Consider the following 4,123-nt stretch of genomic DNA (forward strand, 5'->3'; position numbering starts at 1 on the left):
CTAGGTTCCGTTTTGGGAACCAAGTCCACCATTAATGGAGGGATGTCTACCAATGGTAAAGGCATCCCTAGCAAATTTAAATTTTCCACTTCATTCTTGCAAATTTTAAGTTGGTCATTCAGTTGAGCAATTTCATCATTTAATTTTGCAATAGTAGAGGCATGATTACTACGAACATTAAAATTGAAACATGCTTAACGGATGGACTAGCAATATTTAGTTTCTCTATTCTAGCATTCAAATCACCATTCAAACTCTTAAGGCTAGTGATAGAGGAATGGCAAGAAGACAATTCAAATGCAAGCATCTCATTCTTCTGGATTTTTAAAGCAAGAGATTTTTCTACTTCTACCACTTTATCATGTTCCTCATAAAGTAGATCCTTTTGTTTTTCTAGCAATCTATCCTTTTCATTAAAAGCATCAATTAATTCATTAACCTACCTTAGATCTATTAAGCCCTTAAAAAGATTGCTATAGTCTATATCATCATAATCATCATCACATTCTTCATCACTAGAAGAGGTATACTTAGGGGTATCGCGGTTACAAACCTTCTCTTTTGCCATGAGGCAATTGTGATGCTCGTTGGGGAAGAGGGAGGATTTGTCGAAGGCGGAGGTAGCAAGTCCTTCATCATCAGAGTCGGATGAAGAGCAATCCGAGTCCCATTCTTTGCTGATGTGCACCTCGCCCTTCGTCTTCCTATAGAACTTCTTCTCCTTCTTCCCTTTCTTATCTTGTACCTGGTCATTCTCATTATCGGGACATTGGGCAATAAAATGACCAGTCTTATAGCACTTGAAGCACGAACACTTTCCCCTTAATTTGTTCTTCTTGGGGTATTCTTTGTGTCCTTTCAATGTGGTCTTGAACCGCTTTATTACAAGAGCCATTTCCTCCCCATTAAGTCCAGCTGCCTCCACATGCGCTACCTTGTTTGGAAGCATGTCCGTGCTGGCCGTTGCTTTGAGTGCAACGGGTTGCGGCTGGTAGAGAGGAAGAGGTCCGTTGGCAATGTTGTCGACGTACCTTGCTTCTTTTACCATCATGCGTCCGCTTACAAACTTACCAAGAATTTCCTCGGGCAACATTTTGGTATACCTGGGATTTTCATGAATAATATTAACAACATGGGGATCAATTACAGTAAACGACCTTAGCATGAGGTGCACGACATCATGATCCGTCCATCTTGTGCTTCCATAGCTTCTAATCTTGTTCACCACAGTATTGAGCCTGTTGTACGTTTCAGTTGGCTCCTCTCCTCATTTCATTGCGAATCTTCCAAGCTCGCCTTCCACCAATTCCATCTTGGAGATCATCGTAACATCATTACCCTCATGAGAGATCTTGAGGGTGTCCCATATTTGCTTGGCATTGTCCAAACCACTAACCTTGTTGTACTCATCCTTGTATAGAGATGCTTAAAAGAGCAGTAGTGGTTAGGCATTTTTATGATTTTTCTCATTAATAAACATGGCATTATCACTACTATCAAAATTCATTCCATTTTATACTACTTCCCAAATGCTAGGATGAAGAGAAAATAAATGGCTACGCATTTTATGACTCCAAAAAGAATAATCTTCCCCATCAAAGTGAGGGGTTGCCAACAGGAATAGATAATAAATGAGCATTGGAGTTGTAAGGAATTCGATAATAATCAAAGGAATAGTTTTGATTAACCGTCTTTTTCTTTGACGAGGAATCATCATTGTTGTCGTCCTTTAGTGAAGACGAGGAGGCGTCGCTGTCGTAGTAGATAATCTTCTTGATGCGCCTCTTCTTCTTCTCGTCCTTCCTTTGTTGTTTGAGCCTAAGTCAGTGGGTTTATCACCTTTTGGCTCATTAATTTTGAGGGTCTCCTTCTCCTTGTCATTGATCACAATCCCCTTGCCCTTAAGATTTATCTCTTCGGGCGGTTAGTCCCTTGATGAAGAGAACAACTCCGATACCAATTGAGAGCACCTAGAGGGGGTAAATAGGTGATCCTAGGAAAATCGACTCTAAGCAACACAAACTTGGTTTCTAATGAGTGTTAGTGAAAACTAAAACCATGTTGTTATGAATAGAGATGGAGAGAGAGAAAGAGGATCTCTTCACTTGATTGCTCTTTTTAAATGTGTATCAAACTTAGGAACAATAATACAAGTGAATATGAAAACCCAAGAAGACAACAATCACAATAAAGTAAATGCACAAGAGACACAGTGATTTTATCCCGTGGTTCGGCCAATGCCTACTCCACGTTGTGTGACCTCCTATATTCAAGGGTTGCACTCAACCCCTCTCAAGTGATCCAATGATCAAACTGAGTACCATGGTTTTCTTCCTTATAATAAATCCCATTTGTGAGGAATCTCCACAAGTTGGAGTCTCTCACGCCCTACACAAATGATCTTAATCAAAACACAAGAGTAAGGGAGAGTAGCAACACAGAGAGCACAAGTGTAGCAACACCATGCACACAAGCAAAGTAGAGAGCACAAGAATCAAGATGACATAGTTTCTCTCAAGAAAATGCTCAATTCTCTTCTAAAATAAGTCGAAAGCGTGTCCGCGTTGAATCGGAGTATCAGTGTGCTCTTAGTATGCTTGGGTACTAGGTAGAGACGACCAGGGGCCCTTTTTATGGCCCCAAGGGCCAAAGGAATCGTTGCTTCTTTGTTTGGAAGGCCTTGGTTGCTTTCTATCCGTGGGTGCACCGAACACTGCACAGTCACTGATTCCCTTATTTTCCTGTCGAAGCCGACTGTTGCCAGTCGTTGGTCACATAGCACATCAAATAGTCCGGTGGCGCACCGGACAGTTCGGTGTGGCCTGGTGACCATTGGCTCGGCTGACATGGCCGACTGTAATACCTAAATTTGTAACTCATATGAAGAAAGAATATTTCCTTTATGTATATGTGTACATTGTATTTACTTATCATCGCATGTGAAAACCTCACTTAAACAAATAAGCAATTAACAAAAGACACCTAAACAACCTATGCATCATGTTGGATCTATTTGTCTGTGCATTTAATACCAGCAATATTAATAAAAATGTATTATTATTTGAAGTTGACCTAAGTTACACTTAGGAATTTGGAACATAACATAGAAAAGGAGAAGAAAGAGAAAGAATATAGAAAATATATATATATATATATATAATATGTGTCCTCAAAGTCAGTATTTTAAATGGCACAATATAAACCTAAGTATAAAATGGCCACAAGGATGGAATCTAAATTTTAAATGGGTTTGAAATTGAAAAGGAAGAAAAAGAAACTAGAAAATAAAGAGGAGAAAGATCAAAACCCAGTTTGGGCCGACAGCTACCTATCTGGCCCATCTCCGAGGCGCGCCGCGCGGCCCAAACTCGCCAACCGCGCGCGCTCAGCGCTGACATCCGGGGCCCGCTTGTCACTCGCACGCACGCACCTGGGCTCGCCATCGTGACACTGTCCAGTGGGCCCCATACGTCGGAGTCGTCCCCAACCCCATAACAGAAGCTCGCGCACCCACCGCCGGGGATCTCGCTCCTACCTCCGTCACCCCTCGGACTTACCGCTTGGGTATAAATCACGGGCCGTCGGGACCCTTCCCCTCATCTCATCCACCGGTACCCACATCCGTGCGTAAAACACCATAGCCGCCATCGCCGCAAGCTCGGGAAAGGTGCGCCGCGACGCCGTTCTGAGCGTTCCCGGGTCGCTCGGTGTCCATAGTGCCTTCGGGGTCTTCGGGCAGCGGCGTGGAGCTTGCGCGCGTGGGGAATCAGGATCACGGGTTGGCTTCTGCGAGGAATTGCTCAACGGAGCAATTGGGGCGCCGTGGATCCGTCTGCCGCCGTGGACAGAGCTTCACCGCGGGTGATAATTGGTAAGAACCCATCCATCTAGTTCGCTTATTCGCCCTCTACGCAAATCGACCGATTGAAGGCAGGTTGGGGCGCTGGCGCGGAGGAATCGTGGTTGCCGGCCATGGCCTCCGCCGTGGGGTGTGGCGGTGATGCCGTCGGTCGGCCGGGGGTAGGGGCAGGGCCGTTCGGCCGTTAGATCTCAATGGGCGGCCCAGATTAGATGTCTGCGTACCCCTTTCGATCTATTGATCATGCGCCATCGGATCACGATC

Source organism: Zea mays, chromosome 4, assembly GCF_902167145.1.
Source record: "Zea mays cultivar B73 chromosome 4, Zm-B73-REFERENCE-NAM-5.0, whole genome shotgun sequence".
Taxonomy (NCBI): domain Eukaryota; kingdom Viridiplantae; phylum Streptophyta; class Magnoliopsida; order Poales; family Poaceae; genus Zea; species Zea mays.